Here is a 16616-nt window from a genome sequence, read left to right on the forward strand (position 1 = left end):
CTGACGGCAGCAAATTCGCCACCATCAGACCTATTTATCCAGATCGATTGAGCAGAGGTGAAGACCCACTCAATCGATCCGGAAGTCGATTCAATAAAACCATCTCCAAAAAAGTGTAGCGCTGCATCGACGGGTACGAATTTCCCATCGGCGCAGCGTAGTGGAGACGGCATGCAGAAGAAAATGCAGGAGGTTGATGTAAGTTACGCAAGCTACATACTCCACTGCGTATAGTAGCTTGCATAACTCCCGTTGACTGCTGCCGAATTTCCCCATAAGTATAGACTGGGCTTTAGTGGCTTCAACAGAACTAGCTGTCTAAATAAGGATTACTTATGTGAGGCTCCAGTTCAGAAAAGCATTTAAGTATGTGCATAAGTGCTTTCCTGAGTAGGAGTGCAGTCTGAATCAGAGCCTAAATAAAAGTTGGCGGGTCTGGCCCCTTCACATTAACCAATTTAGGAATCCAAGTACCATTGTGACACTAAATAAATAATGTTAGCTTCTAACCCCCGTTATTCAGCATTACTGAATACTTACAGGGAGACTCTCTTTTGGTTCTACTAAAGGTGCAGCCTGGTTCTTTATCCCAATACAGTTTATCACGAAGATTGAACAACACGAGACATTAGATTACCAGGTTCATCCCATCTCCCACAGTGCCCTAAATGATGATGAATGCACCACAATTCATTTTCTACTCCTACACACATTTCATTTCCAACCATTCTCCTTTCTCATCCATAGCATTATCTCATAGTTTTCCCAAAAGAAATAGCTGAAGTGTTTTTTGAGTGTTTACTGTCATTTTAGGGGTTCACACTGGCATAAAGCATAATCTTCTATTCACATGGCCATCTAGTAACACCTGCTTGAGACAACCAAAATTAAGAGTAGAAGCTGCATTCTTTTTAATACTATACATATACTTCAGTTTCTGAAGTTTTCATTAGATTAAGCAGGGTATTATATTCAGTGGAAAGCAATGAATTCAGTGCATATCTCCTTTTTTGTATATATATATATATATATATATATATATATTTTAAAAGCCTTATTTTAATATAAAGACAGAAAATAGTGACAATACCTGGTATCGTAAGTGCTGTAGTTCTAGAGAAGGGATTCATTTTTAGAGGAGGGCAGGTGCATTTTGCACTGCCTTCTCCGCACAAGATTCTGTCAGAGGAGAGTAGCTTCAGTTTGTGATCAAGGCTCCATAGGAGCGTGAGCAACAGAGATGCTGATTCAATATTTCCCTGGCTGTTTAAATGCCTCCCAGCCAGTACCATCCACTTGGGCTTCTCCAGTAGCTGACTGAAGCAAGGTTTGTGGATGTCCTCTGTCACTAAAACCTGATTCAGATGACCTTTCCACAGGCTTTAGTTATACTAACAGGAGCCAGTGTAAATCAGTGTAAACCAGCCCTTTATGTCCAATACATGAGTGGAACTTTAAAACTTAGCATGTTGTGCCACTTGGGAAATGTATAATGCATTATTCCCTACTCTTATCCCCAAGATTTTGAGGTGACTAGAAGTAAACTATGCAATGGTGTCAGTTGGAGCCGTCAATGTTGAAGTGGTTTGAACACTGACATTGGACTCCTGCAGGAGTATTATGGGAGTAAAACAAGCAAAATTTGTCTCATTGAGACTAGTATCTGATTTAATTTTTTAAAATATATTTATTATTTACAGCAGCATCTAGAAGCCACACCTGAGATCAGGCCACTGCACTATGTACTGTACAAATACTAGGAAACAACAGTCCCTGCACCAAAAAGCGTAAAACTTTACACACACAAGACGGACAAAAAATTCTGCTCTCAGTTACACTGGTGTAAATCCAGAATGACTGTATTACAGACAGTGAAGCCACTTTGGACATACACCAGTATAACTGCAATCAGAATTACCTGGTCAACTGACATTTCCTGAACACTAAATTAGTACTAGCTGCAGAGCATGCTTGAAATGTTGTGAGACAGGTATCACCATAACTTGGAGCTATGGGAATAATGCAAAAAAAAAATGTTTTGGCAAATATTTGTTGATGACTTCACTTCAGCAATGTTCATGACTTATTTGTATTCCTTTTCTGCAAACAATTCACACAAATACATTTTAGAGGCAAAAAATTTTATGGGAACAAAATTTCAAAGTTCCACATTTGAATACCTACAAAACCAAATGTTAAGTTCACGCATACAGGTATTCATGCCAGCCAGAGAAGAGAAACAATAACATGACCAATTGTGGCTAACACAACTCAAATTTCCACTATACATAAACAATTTTTAGAGTAAAAAGCCTAAAAGGATATTCATTGAATAAACTCATATGATGAATATATTTGAGGAAATCACAATCTGCTCATATGAATGTCATGAGCAGAAAAAGAAGCTAAATCAACCAAATAAATTGCCACAAATTACTCTCTCAACTCTACTATAAACCACTGCAATCTGGACTCCATATTAAACATTTTAAAATATATGAAAAACTGAAAGAAAAAATGGTAAAAATACATAACCATTACATATGTTGTTTACGATGGATCAATAAAATAAACAAGAAAAGTAATATCTGCATAGTTATATCCCTTTTTAATGTGTCATGTGCAATCATTGACTCAATGTAAAAGCAGGAGGCAAGAGTTTATCAGATTTCAGATTTGGCTGAATCATAGAACCCACCCATATGCAAAGACCAATCTGCCCAGGAGTAAACATAGTAAGAATAGCGTGTGTATTTTCCAGGGTATCATGTTTCTGTTTTGTCGTAAATATGAGCCATTATAATATTCACCTACATATTACATTCAACATTTTAAGTGCATTCATCATTTGTTTTTTCCCTGATACATTGCTGGAGGAAAAATTGACTTGCATCACATGATAACATTTGTATATTAAATAATTTTATGTTTAAGCAATAAACTAAAAACAGGACATTTGACTGTTATACTATAATCCAGTGGTTCTTGCTGATTTTATCCTGAGGAGGCTTTGTGATTTAATCCAATGCAATGCTTGACAACTAATTTTTACTTTTTGTTTCATTGAAAAAATGTTTTCTACTTGTCTGTTGTAAGAAGAATAATTTTATATCCAAAGTCAACATAGAGGCCTGTGATGTAATACAGGTTATCTTTTCAAAAATTGACTTATTCTTATTGTTGATGCCACACTTGAAAAATTAATCAACTTTTATATACTCTCTGTTATATTTCTATAGGTGGAGAAATTGTTGAAACATTGCATATAACACTAAAGCAGCACTATGATGCATATGGTATATATTTCTAATCTGTTGGTGATAAAGAATACTAACTATCCATATTTCTTATTATGTTGGACAATGCTCTGGCAATGTGTTTACCATGCAACACATACAGCATATAAAGATTGTGTCTGTCCTACAAATACAGTGTGTTCTATTGGCTAGAGCAGGGGATTAGAAGCCAATAGAACTAGGTTGATACTCCCACCTCTACCACTGTCTTGCTTTGAAATGTAACAGCTCTGTGCCTCCGTCTATTTGTCTGTGAAATGGATATAAATATATTTCTAACTGTCAAGACTTAATATTTGTAAAATGCTTTGAGATCTTTTGCTGAAAGTCCAAAGTATTAGAATTATGAAGCATACTGGAAACTTTAAATTTGAAAAGCCAATAATTTGACTAAACTGAAACTTGTTAAGTTCTCAGCTATGATGGGTATATTCTTCCTTAGATTTGCAGACATCCAACATCGCATCCTGAAGTTAGATGAGAACAAAAATCAATAATTTACATTTTTCCATTTGCCTCTGCTGGAGCTTTGAGTCAGGATCATCCATTGGGGTCAAATAATTCTATCCCACCTGATCAGTTTTCCACAATTACAGGAAGGCAAACAGTGGCAAGACAGCCTGCCTCTCCTCTTTTCTGTTTCCGATTGCATTGCTGGTCTCTGCAGATAATATAGTTTAGTTGATTAACCTGAAATTTCAAATCTACCTAGGAAATTCTTTCAGCTGTTAATAGGTACTGTACATGAAACATTGACCAGAGTTACTCATGTTTCAGCAATAGAATAGACCCCTTAGGACCAGATTCTGCCTCTCTTAGGACCTGTCTATACTTGAAATGTTACAGCAGCACAGCTGCAGCACTGCAGAGGCACTGCTATAGCGCTTCAATCTAGACACTACCTATGCCGATGGGAGAGGTTCTCCCATTAGCCTAGGTAATCCACCTCCTCGAGAGGTGGTAGGTAGGTCAATGGAAGAATTGTTCCGTTAACCTAGCACTATCTACCCTGGGGCTAGGTTGCCTTAATTATATCACTCAGGGGTGTGGATTTTTCCTAGCCCTGAGCAATGTACCTGGGTCAACCTAACTTTTAGTGTGGACCAGGCCTTAGTTTTAAGCAGTACTCACTCTGTTAGTAGTCCCACTGAATTTGGCCTTTAGACTCCCCCAGTCCAGAAATCCATGCTTAATTGCTTTCTGGACCAGTGTCTTAGTTTGCATTTATGTGAATTACCTCTGGGGATTTTTCTTCATATAATTTTGAAATAATGAAATTAATGTTAAAAAAAACCAAACCATTGACATGCACAGTAGTATCTGTTTATGATGCCGCTATTGCAGAAGTCTGTGAGGCTAGATGCACGAGGGAGAAACGAGGCATTACAACACTGAACATTGCAGTGCCTAACTTTTATGTGCCCTGCTTTCTAGTGAAATTCACAACCCCAAGTTAGGCATCCAGGCTCCCTCTACTATGCATGGAGTTAAGCACCTAAGAATGGGATTCACAAAAACCAGCATGCTGAACCGCCTAAGATAGCCAGTAGGAAATGCTGCGAAGAAGGTTGTGGCCTAAGCCGTCCGGAGGGAGGTGCCTCCCTCGACTTGCAATTCACAGCCATGAACCCTCTCCTGAAGTCAGGTGCCTATGCCACGTCAGCCCTTTCTTAAGAAAAACTGAGGAGGAGGCATGGAACACCTTCTTCCAGGCTTCAACAGAAGAGCCGGAGAGAAACCTAGCTCAGGATAGCCTACAGCCCACTGGTTCAGGCACTCGCCTGGGAGGGAGAAGATCTGGGCTTAAGTCCTTGCTCCACATCAGGCAGAGGGGGGATTTGACATCATGTCTCCCACGTCCTGGGTGAGTGCTCTTACCACTGAGCTATTGGGTATAAAGGGGCAAGACTACTCCCTTCCCTGCTGTGTTGGGGGCGGGAGAGGCGCTCTGGTAGGCAGGCTTATAGGCAGCCTGCCCATGGGACAGACAGGGAGACACCTAGTTTGTGAATTTCTCTAAGGCTTAGGCATGAGTTAGGCCCCCAACTGTTCAGTTATGTCAGGACTTAGGCAGTAGGCACCTGCAGGCTAGTTGGCAGCTGAGCCGTGGTTTTGTGAATGTCCGTGGAACCTAAATGCCGGCCTTAGGAGCCTAAAGAGGTAGTTAGACACTAAGTTTCACTTGTGAATCTAGCCCCGAGTGCCTCTCCAGTGGCTTACACCGCAGTGGTGTCAGGACATTAGGACTTCAATGTTTTCCACTAACTTGGAACCTTAGTGCGTGGCAAGCTGGGCTGTAAATTACAGCACTCTAGTTGGCTGTGTGGACTGTGCACTAAAAGTTCCAACAGCAGAGCACACTACAAAACATTTAGCGCATGCTAGCAGTGGCCACGGAGCCAGTTAGTGCATAGCAAGTTAGTGTGCTGTAGCTTTACAGCCCAGCTTGCCAGTCATTAAATCTCCCTGTAGACAAGCCCTAAGTCAGTGAAAAAGGACAACTCAAAATATATGTTTTAAATTCAAATAATCTGTTGATAAATGTAGCTTTTAAAATTCTATTGAAAGAAAATTAAGAGCATCCCTAAAAAGAAAATATTGGCATAAGGCTTTTGGTCACTGGTGGGATAAAGTAAAAGCAAAAGTGTTGTGGTGTTTCCCAGCCTGGGAGAAAGAGATGGGAATCACCCAACTGGTTTAGGGGGTGCCCAGGGCAGAGGAAGGGATCAGTGTTGACGGAGAAAGTTGCAGAACCATTCAGAGCCATCCACCCACACACACTGCAAAAGCACAGCTGGATCTGAGATAAAGCAGCTGGTGGCTCCCTGAAAAGCCACCCACCTTCCCCCTCTCTGCTCCCATGGTGGCCACTAATGTAACTGTGTGCAAAAGCAGCGCACATATCCAAGACAGAAGGCTCAGGCAGCAGTCTGCCTACTCAAGTTTCTTTTCTGTTCACCGAGGGCCCTCAGTTCAGCTGTGGGTTGCACTAATGGACTGCCTTCATGTGTAGCCTTCTGGTGAGTGGCAGAATGGGAAGGATCAGAGCTAGCAGAGAAGGGGAAACAGGAAGAGGGAGAGGAAGGAAAAAAGTGAGCAAAAAGATAAAGAGGTGGCAAATGATTAAAAGAATTCACAGAAAGGAAAAGATGCCAAGAAGGAGGAGGAAAAGAACAGATAGAAAAGGAAAAGAGAAAATAGATGGGAAAAAGATGGCTGCAACAATGGTAAAACATGAGGGGTGCCCATTTTTCAACCCATCCCAAACCCAAGACTCTTCCCATCTCGAGAGATAATTGCCCTGAAACTGGACACGGTTAATTTCACAGTTTCCTGGCTCCTTTCCCCCTCCTCCTACTGATTTCTCTTTGGAAGAGGACAAGCTAGCCTATAGCCTGTGTGAACTTTGTATATCTGGTGATGCTGCTGGTGCCAAACAAAGGATCCCAGGGGTGATAAACCCACACTCAGTCCTCAATAATTACACTGTGGATCAAAGACTTAAGATGGGCAATACTGAAAGAAGCAGTTTACACAAAAAGAAAAATATTAGAAAATATAATGCAATCTGGGAGTAATTCATAAAAAGAGATCTTGAGACCTGATCCAAAGTCCACTAAAGTAAATGAGAATCTTTTCATTAACTTTAAAGGACTTTGGATCAGGTACATAACAGTAAAGCAATATGCTTCACCTGTTACAATATACACAGAATCTGTTTCATGAGCCAAAATCACAGCTGGTGTAAGTAGGTGCAATTCCCCCTACCGCAGTGGAGTAGCCAGCCCTAGGTATTCATTTGATCCCTGTTCTACTGGCTCAAATTCATGTTCTTCCCATCCGCTGTGACAGCCTTTCTAACACACCTGAGCAGATTAATAAGTTATCCGGTGCATCCTTCAGTAGTTATTATACTTCCCTGGAAAGTTTCATTTTGTTTCTGATTCCTTACTTACCACTGAAGCAAAAAAAGTCCCAATAGTCCAGCCAAAATGGCCTCTGATACTGATGCAATTAATGGCTTTGTTTTTATACTTATAAATAAAGAATTTGATGCAAAACTACAGATGGAGGAATAATTAAATCACAGTGCACAAGAAAGAATAACAATACTTTCCACTTTACTTTAATATCACTTTTCATCCGAGGATCTCCAAGCACATTATAAACACCAAAGCAAAAACACCCCTGTGAGGTATGAAAAGATTATATACATTTTATACAAAATCTTTTCGTACCTCACAGGGTAGGTGTGTGTGGGTGTGTGTGTGTGGGGTGGGGGGGGGAAGGGTAGTGTATGAATTGCAATCACATCTGGGGTGAAATGCAGCAACTGTTCAACAGTGCACAGCAATAATAGTACCCAACAGTTAGGTACAGGAAGTAAAGATGAATACCACAAACTTTTTGAAATGTAAGAGGTAAGTGAAGCAGCCAGGATGTAGTTTTATCTGAGTTGGAATTTGATCACAACATCATTAACATTCTCTTTTGAAAAGTGCCATAGGACCTACAGCGTAGTTTTTAATCGTACTGTTATTATGTTCTCCCTTCATAGGTGAAAGTCCCATTGACATCTATGAGAGCTTCACACAGGAAGTGAGAGCTAACTATCAGAGCAGAAACCCCTTCTGCAGACATGGGAGAATAAATCTGTATTTGGTTCATAGCTCCAAATTCTTACCTTTTTTGGTGAAACTGAAGTGAGAATTGTAACATCCTTGTAATGCAATTTATTTAGGGATATCAGACCTTTAATTATTCAGATTTGTTTTGATCAGAAATAATAGATGTAATATGTTTTTTTTTATAATCTGCCTCAGTTTAAGTATACATCTGCCTTGACTGTTTCTGGATATTCTGGTATTAATGAGCTTTTCTTAAAAACAAACAAAACAAAAAGCAAAATCTGCCTGCTTCAAAAAGCTTGCAAAGATCATTTTCATAGCATTTTTCTTTAAACCAAAATAATTTTTTTAACCAGGTCATCAAATTTGAGTGGTAACAGCTTATCACCCAGTTGCTGAATAACTATGACCCATTTTTAAGTGCATACTGCCACAATAAAATTGCTATATAAGCTTTCACAGAAAAAAACTCAACCAGCTTGTCATCACATAGCTTTCATAACACCTTTAGGAAGCAGAAACAAACGGTTAAAAGGAAAGTTAGCTGACTCATTTCATGAGTAGCTGGTGTTAGTACTAGCAGGTTGGAAGTTAACAGATAAAAATGTTATCTAGTAAACTGTAAGATAACTATATAGTAATGGTTAAAAGTATGTACAAATTAAATTCAGTTAATTCTGTCCTAAATTTGTATGCAATTTGTATTAGATAATACTTTTCTGATAGCCTAATTGAAGTAAATTAATACCTAGAAAAAGGAGTAAGAGAACCATTTCTTTTCATATCTTTTACAAAACAATTTTATTTAAAGAAAAATGCAAAGACTCCAGAGTGCTACTTTTTTCTAGTAACCAAGCCAGATTTTCAGATGCTGGTGTATATTCAGAACTTAGTCACTCTTGACTTGGTCAGTGGAGCTACTCCATATTTACACTGCCATAACCCAGAGCAGAATTTGTCCTACAGAGTCTGGATTCATTTATTTCTTTTCCTCTTAAAAGCAGAGGCCATGCAATTTTATTTTACATGTACAATTCAGTTTCATAGTTAAAAAGGATCCATGTCTCTTTGCGTAGATCTTGGTTGCTCTATGTAGGCAATTAATGTATGTCATCTGAAGTATCAGATACCAGAGGTTATCCCTTGATTTGTTATGTTTGGTTTGTACATAGTAAAATCACATCAGCATTTGTAAGGTTGAGAAGTTTTGCCAAATGGCACAAAAGACAGTCATGTTTTTCCTCAGCCCAATTAAAATAAGCAATACGTCTAGTCACTATGCTGCAAAGTCTGTCTGAGGAGAGACACAGAAACAATTTAATTTAGTAGCTACTCTGTATTGCCTAATTATGAGTATCCAAAGTGAGAAGTGTGTTAAGTCTTAGTGCTAGATTTTTTGTTGCCCCCACAACTTGTGAAGCCATTACCACCAATGCAGAGTAGGTATCAGGTGCTACAAAAGCAGAATGCTAGCACTTTACCCACATAACCTCAGTGTAAATCACTACCAATATGCAAGACAATGGTAAATCAGGCCCTGTATTTTTAAAATGTGAATTAGAGACAAATGAAAGGTGTGAGGGAAAACGCACCTATACCTCTTTTGTCTTTTTTTTTTTTTTTGGTGTACCTGGAAATAAAAATGTCCAAGGGAAAGCCATCATGTGAATTTAATTTCTGTATATAAGCCTACGCTTTAAGCCTGATTCTGCCTGCAGTTTCCCCAGTGCACATCAGAAATAAATCCATCAAATTAAAGGCATTACACCAGTGAATGTGGTGTTTTGTAATCTCGGAACATGTTGTCAAATGTAATACTGACATATGAGACAAAGCAGATGTGGTACAGTGTGTTGACCACCGGTGTTTATCAGTGTAGGCTGCGTGCGTGTGTCCCTGTGTAGATGCTGTCCCAGCTCTGATTAGGAAACTGAGATGGCTCTCACGATCGAATGAATCGATACAACCATGGATTAGCTGAGCAATGAAGGCACCCAGGCCAGGTTTATTGAGTGCGGCCCAATGAGAAATGACCTACAGAGTATCTCTGGGTCAGTTTCATATAGGCAGCGTTACAATGGCCACAGCCCAACGGTGGGACTTTCCATTATCCCCTAGACCAGACGTCGGTATTCCTTCTGACACCCTCTTTTATACATTGTTTCATACAATTTCGTTCTGCCCCTTTTGACATAGGTAGTTGCCACCCTCTTGACATAGTCTAATACCACCTTTTTCTGTTAATTGGCTGATCTGGGCAAAACAACTTCATTTATTATTTTAGTTATTTTTATTTATTAAAGTGTCATTTTAGGAAGTTAGTATCTTAGTACCTCCTATACCTGCTACATAATTTAATATTTTGAGAGCACTTTTCTGTGCCAATTTCAGCTAACTTGGTTTTTTTCACTTATACTTCTGTTCACTTGGTTTTTTCCACTTAGGCCTTAGCCTGTTTTACAGGCCTTATGACAGGTCTTATTCTTACTACATTCCCCCACTTTTTATTTTTTTATGGGGAGGATGTTTACCCATTGTCCTGGAAAAGCATAATGCATGGACTTAAAGGTAACCCAGTGGGCTAAACACTGTTATGTGGTTCAGTTCCAAGCAGTGAGCTCAACACCTTTCAGTATTCAGAGCCCCCTAGATAGGCCAGGTATTTTACCTACCCAAAGTAACTTGCTCTAATGGTTCTTGCCATCTTATTTAGTGTCATTCCTGAAAGTACTGCTGCCATAAATAGCATCTCTGGAAATAACACCACAGTGCTGGAGCCAGTTAGCTGCTGAAATTGGGAGGCCATGCCCAGAAAGAAAGCCACATTCCCATGGCAGTGCTTCTCTGACAAATGTCCAAAATTCCTCCTTCCTCACCTCAAAGGTTCTTTGTTTAGAGATGGTCACTGTAGAATGAATACATGCACGTGAAGATGATGCCCACTAGCCAAATTCAAAACCCAAGTCCTCCGTACCACTCACACCCCAGGCCCAAGTTAAATTCATCAGTCTAGGGTTGGTTCTCTAGTCAGCATACTCTCCTTTTTTGTACACTTAGTAAATATGGCCCATGTGTCCTAAAATATTATTAGTTTTAGACTTTCTGCTGGAAGTGTTCTTCTCCATTACCAGTGTCTCCCAGAATCTGACACCAGCTCTGGACAGAAGGGATGTTTTCTTCCCCTCAAAGGCACTTTCCATTAAAAAGTACAAAATAAATAGCCATGAAAAATCAGGGTGGGAACTCCCCTTGTTGGTGTGGTTTCCATCAGGGAGCTAGTTACTAGGCTGTGTTCCAAGACCTGCCCAATGGCATCATAGCTGTGTAAATAGCTGATAGTCTAAGCTATTGGAGAGTCAGTTTTTTCCCTCCTACCAGTTTTGACCTTCTCCATCTGGCAAACATTAACCCCTCCCCCACCCTCACCTGTTTGTAACAGAGTGGAAGCCAATCTGGCTGTCTTTGGCTCCATTCAGATTAACAGGGTTGGGAGGGAATAGCAATATTTGCTAAATGGAGAAGGTCAAAATGGGTAAAGGAAAAAAATTCCATTTTCCAAGACTGATTTAGTCTTTCTTACTCAGGAGTGACTTCACTGGGAGCTTTGCCTGCATAAGGAGTGAGGACGGTGTGTTAAATAGGGCCCTAGGAGGAACAATGAAAGTAATAATAAGAACATTATAAATCCTTTTATAAAAGCCAATGGGCCACATTGCTCTCGGTTGTACCTGGGTTACCCCATTTAATTCAGCTTGGCCTAGTATAACCAGTACTGAAAACAGCCAGTGCCTGGGCTGATTTTATGGTTTCAATAGACCCCAACATGATTATTTATGGGGACCCTATCCCCTCAACTTCTCCTTTCTTCTTTCCCCACATCCTCTTTGCTTTTCTAATTTTGGTTGTGAAAGAGAGGAAAGTAAATTGGGTTCTCTTTCCACCATGGTTGGAAAAGGAGAGTAGCAGATTTTCCCTTCCCCTTTCTCTTCCGGTAGCTGGAAGGAAAGAGAAGGCTTGGTTAACAGGTCTCACTCTTTTCCCACTAAGTCCATAGAGACAATTGGTCCTTCACTCTGCTAGCTTCACTCTCAGACCCAATTCAGCCAGGTACGTAAGAATGTTCCAAAGTAAACCCTTGACTATTTACTTGCTTAAAGTTAGGTGCATGAATCAGGGCCTCACTCAAAGGTAGATTCCAAAGTCCTATGGTACATTTGGGATTGTCCCATAATTGCTTCCATGTGCTTCCTGGGTTTTGTGGATGACAAAAGCTGGCTTTGCAGCTACTTAATGGAAAACACAGAATTGTTTCTAAAGAGGCAGTTCTCAGTTGATATTTATTTTCACTCCTCAGTCTTTATTTGCATAAACACTAGACCTTTGTTTCTTAAGAATTTATCTGCTTCTGGTGTTTATTCCTCACTTGGTGTCATAAATCTCTTTCATATAATTATTTACACAGCAACCACTTGGGATGTCACACTGGGGGTGTGACTCTCAGAAGAGGAATAAGCAGTAAGAACAAATACGCTTAATAAAGAGAGAAATTACAAGTAGAATTGGAATGGGGAACACTAGACTGAAATAGGGCCCAATCCTACTCCTGTTAAAGTGGTGGGACTTCTGTAATTAACTCTAATGGCAGCAGGAGAAGGCCCACGGATTGTTGAAATATTTTTTGGTATTTTCTTTCATAAGGAAATATTTTTAAAATACCAAAGCAGTAGTGGTAACATGGGTCAAAGCTCTGTGCCCACTCTATCTGACTTGAATAATTGAATAAACATATCTATTTGGGGGGAGTATTCTGGGGAGGAGGGGGAGAAAATTAATTGTTACCAAAATAAACAGTAATTGAGAAATAAGAATGAGCCCAGCAAATCACATTTTAGACCCCAGAATAACATTACTGTCTAAATTTAAATTTGAAAAAAAATCTTCATTTTGTTAAAATTCAGGGTCAGGCGTTCAGAAGCCACAGCAGCTTAGGGAGACTGATGTAACAGTGGAGACTGACTGAAGCTCTCTGTTTATTCACAGTGCTGGGAAGCAGGACAGAAAAGCCCAAGGCAAAGCTTCCTTACGACATTCCAAAAGCAAACTGCATGCCTGACCTGAAGTGATCAGCCCCTGGGGAACAGGCGGGTAACTGAGACTTAGTGCTCAGTCATTCACGGACTTCTTTCTGTAGAGCTGCCAGTGGAGCCAAAACTGCATGTGTGTCAATGCGTGTGTGTGTGTGGTTTAATGATGCAGGCTACTGTTAAATGTGGGCTAAGTTTCAACCATCAAACCCCATTTCGTTTGCTACCCTGTGCCAGATTTAAACATGCCACTCCAGCACTAAGAGGCCTACACACAGCACTAGCTAGTCATCCTGCTGGAAAATATTTTGAAGTCTAGTTAGGAATTAAAATTTTTCTTGAAATACTTCTCTGTTCATTTCACAGACAGAAGTTTTTGCAGCTTGCAGCCCCACAGAATCTATGCTACAGCTAAATGTGTTTGCTTTTGCAACGCTACTAAACTCATTGGGTTTGGCATTTGAATTTCATTTGTCCTAAAGATTTCATTTGTGCTTTCCCTCCTGCCTTCTTACCTTTAGTCTTTTGTGTAGGAAATGCAAAAATCAGTCTAGGCATGTATTTAAAAATGTCCAAAACCTTAGAGCTTCTCATTTCATGCTGCCAAAATGTTAATCTAGGTATTTGAGCTTCAGTTTTAATAAGCACTATTATCAGTCACACTGCAGAAAAACTGTCTCAACTGACAGTTATGCTGAAACTGAACCTGCATGTTATAATTGCAGAAAAAAAACCAAACTAGTTGCCGTTTGGAAACCAGTATTCCCCTCTTCAGCATATTTTCTTGTCAGATGTACAGCTGCACATTGTCATAGACAAGCAGGCCAGAGCAGATACTATGGAGATGAACTCCTTAAAAGACACCATTATTATTATTTTGCTTTTTATTGCCAAGGGTGAACTTCATGTTGTACAAGATATGAAAGACGACACAGTCCCCTGCATCAAGAGCCTAGAGGCCCAATCCTGCAACCTTTTACCCATGTGATTAGTCCTTACTCAAACAGGGCTTCATACTGTGGCTAACTGATATTAGTGGCAGAGGTCCCACTGATTTCAGTAATACAGGATCAGGCAAATGAATAGCCCTCCAGTAGATCACTCACCTGAGTGGGAGTTTGCAGTACAAAGTCCAAGATGCAAGGCAGCACAAATCAGACACCTTAGGAGACCAAGAGGGTGGTTTTGGCATGGATCTCTTTTGAAAAAAAAAATTGGGTGATGAAAGTATTTTGCTTGCTTCTGTTTTACATCTAATAAGATCTGGCCCTTAAAATCTCAGTCCACACAAGACACATATTGCTCAGGCAGGGCTTCCCCTAAGTAGAGACAAATCACCAAAGGGTCTCCCAGTGTAACCCTCAAAGTAGAACATTGAAACTGCTTTCAACACCCACAGAAGTTGCTTATTAAAAAGCAAGGCAGGTTTTCAGAGATGGAAGACATGGAAATATAATACTAAATTTGAATAGGATCCCTGCCTCTTATGGAGTTGCAGGAAACCCTTCTCATTTCTGTTACATCCCCGTAAAGTTAACAACTTTGATTGGACTCAGAACAGCCCAACTGCATCATACCATAGAACTCACATCTCCAATATTCCATCAACCAGCAAAACACATGCAATTAGTGTGTGTTTTGAACTTCTTTGGTCCTTCTTTATCTCCTTACACTATTTGGTTAGTAAATCATGTGGATGCAATGACAGAATTGATTAAGCTGGAGCCCCTTTGCCGCTTAAGCCAAACAACCCATTCATGAGTCTGGCAGCTCTTTCTGCTTTTGGACCAATAGAAAGATCTAAACTAGTTTACACCAGTAGGAGCAGATAGTATCACAATCAGGATCTGGATACTTACTGATCCACACCATTGCCAATCTGATTTAGCAATGCCAGACTTAGGTCTCTAGGTCTGTGACTATCCTAAAGAAACCTCCCCTTCCCCCTTATTTAAACTCATGATACCATTTAACAGTGTGGTATCTTCTAATACCCTATATGGAGAGTGGTCAGATATTTTAATACCTCTTTTTACTCTTAATAAATGCCCACAGAATGAATATATATGAGGAGGAGGATTGGTAAGAGATATAGTCCACATGAGAGGATCCCTCTCTTACAAAGTGACCTGTAGGCTAAAAAAAAAAAAGGGGGGGGGGGGAAATAGAGAGAGAGGGAGGGAGATTAGAAAACCACAAGGAGAATGTAAGCAAGCAGAATGGCATTATTCAAGTTGCAACTGTCAAGGAAAATGGGACATCATTTTACTATGACTGTCCTAACGTAAGTGCAAGAGCAGCGATGGAGTAGGAAATGTATAAGAACATTAATCTCTCTCTCCTCCTTCCCCATCTAAAACCCCACTATATCTGAGAGTGAAATTACATTGTTTCCTCCCATCCCCCTTTTTGTGACAAGTGGTCTACAATGTTAACTACATTAAATGAATCATCCTTCTTCTTCTCTCGTTCCCACTGCTTTCAAACACCAAGGTCAGTTATGGGCTGCAGCACTGAGCGTCTCAGTCCACCCACACACTGTGAGGCGCTCAGATATGTGGTTGCAGACAGCTCAGCTCAGAGTGGCAAGTGCTGGGGAAACAGCAGGGGATGAAAGGGGGCGGGGGAGTGTATGTATTTTATTTCACTTTTATTTAAAAGATGGGGGGCATGGAATTTCTCTACCTAGGAAGGTGGAGAAATATTTTACCTCTACCTTAAGATACATAGTCAGATTGCACTGTTAAGATGGAGCCCTTCCTCTGTAGTGATGGATCTAAGAGGCATTGTGTCTCAGCAAGCCTGACAAAGCTCATCTGTGTGCAGGGGGAAGTGCGCCTACTGCATCAGATGATACGGTGTGCATTCCCACCCACCACTGGGCAGGAGTGTGTGAACTTGCCTCGTCCCTGCCTGTTTAGTGGGGTACAAGGAAAGAGGTAGGATTCTTGCATCTTCCATCCCACTTGTGCACCTGCCCAGTGACTGGAGACAGCGTGGCCCACGGTTGAAGACGGGAGCCAAATGGGGGTGTGGGATTTTTATTGCCAGAGAAAAGGATGGTTACTGCACTTTCATAACTGTTGTTCTTTAAGATGTGTTGTTCACGTCCATTCCATGTCAGCTGTGTGTGTGCACAGGCCACATGCACTGGTGCCAGAGATTTTTCGCTCAATGGTATCCATGGTGCCTAGTAGTATCTAGTGCCCTCTGGGGTTGCGCACACACGCACCAGTATAAGGGGTGCCGCTAACTCCCACTCCCTCTCAGTTCCTTCTTGCCAGAACTCCAACAGAGGGGAAGGAGGGTGGGTCATGGAATGGACATGAGCAACACATCTCGAAGAACAACATTACAAGAGGTCTGTAACTGTTTTTTCTTCTGTGAGTGCTGGCTCATGTCCATTGCATGTCAGATGACTCACAAGCAGTGCCTCTGGAGGTGGGCCAGGTGTTCATGGACATGCCAATTGTAACTCTGCTCTGCCAAAGCCCGCATCCTCCCAGGCCTGTTGAGTAATGGCGTAGTGGGATGTGACGGTATGAACAGATGACCACGTCGCAGCTCTGCAGATGTCCTGTATCGGGACCTGAGCTAGGAAAGCTGCT

Source organism: Emydura macquarii, unplaced genomic scaffold, assembly GCF_026122565.2.
Source record: "Emydura macquarii macquarii isolate MOO-44397 ecotype Brisbane River unplaced genomic scaffold, CSIRO-AGI_Emac_v2 contig_2473, whole genome shotgun sequence".
Classification (NCBI taxonomy): Eukaryota; Metazoa; Chordata; order Testudines; family Chelidae; genus Emydura; species Emydura macquarii.